This window comes from Aplysia californica, unplaced genomic scaffold (assembly GCF_000002075.1).
Source record: "Aplysia californica isolate F4 #8 unplaced genomic scaffold, AplCal3.0 scaffold00364, whole genome shotgun sequence".
In the NCBI taxonomy this organism is placed as follows: Eukaryota; Metazoa; Mollusca; class Gastropoda; order Aplysiida; family Aplysiidae; genus Aplysia; species Aplysia californica.
The window spans coordinates 216,171-217,249 of NW_004797634.1; the positions used below are offsets into that span (position 1 = coordinate 216,171).

General features: G+C 43.1%; 1 protein-coding gene across 7 annotated transcripts in view; it reads right to left on the minus strand.

Annotated features, from left to right (window-relative positions):
* LOC101860265 overlaps positions 1-1,079 on the minus strand; it is a 25,632-nt gene that overhangs the window by 10,821 nt on the left and 13,732 nt on the right. The window lies entirely within an intron of this gene.

Sequence of the window (1,079 nt, forward strand, 5' to 3'; positions counted from 1 at the left end):
CTGTAAACCTCCACTGGTCACCTCAGACAGTACTGTAAACCTCCACTGGTCACCTCAGACAGTACTGTAAACCTCCACTGGTCACCTCAGACAGTGTCCACAGTACTGTAAACCTCCACTGGTCACCTCAGACAGTTAGATTAGGACTGACTTGAACAGCCAAAAACAACACAGGCAAAGACTCACATACAAAACTAGCAGCTCATCAGTTTCTCTCACTCTATACAAAGGATTTCGTGGAACATTTCTTTACCTCACCCCCATTCTTCACTGTTAAGTATCAGCATATGCCAAGCTGTAATTAATGTATAAAACAAAATTTTCTTTAGAGAAAATGCAGTAGCCATGAAAACTTTATAATTTTGCTGGAATGGAAGAAATCATCTTAACATTGGCAAAGTCCGGCAGACTCTCTCTATGTCCCCAGTGACAAGTGTCAACTTTGCGTCACTCATTAAGCCCCTCCCAGTCTTGCCACACTACCCCTCGGGGCGGGGTTACTGACTGAAGTTGTCTTTAGGCCATTCCCAGAGGGGGGACATTAACCATGTTCTTATGCACAGTAGAATTGTAATTGTAAATGGGCCGATTCATCAATGTCAAGCTCATAACTGTGTCTGAAATGCAACAAGGAACTGCTGCTTTTTCTTTCCTCATCCTTACTATTGTCATTTTTCCTCTACTTCTTTTGTATGTTTGTCACTCTCTTGTGAACTTCTATATCTGGGGTGCCTTGATAGTTGAAGCAGACTTTGTGCTGTTGAAGCTAGAGAGATGACCAAAGTAAGATTGATTTCCCGAAAGGACTTCTCTATCAACATCCAGCCCTTGGCGCTCATATGACCTTATGCAGTTGCGAGCGCTGTAAAACCTCTACTAAAACAAACAAAACTCCTACTACACCTAATTTTGTGTCCCATGCATCGCGTCATCGTGTTCTAATCTAATTATAGCAACAACACTCACCTCCCATTCGTCTTTGTCCGTCAAGACAGGCACATCCAGCTCGTCTTTGCTGAAAAAGTGCAGGGCGTTCTGTGTGGACACCACCTTAATGTACATAGAGAGAGAGACAAAGA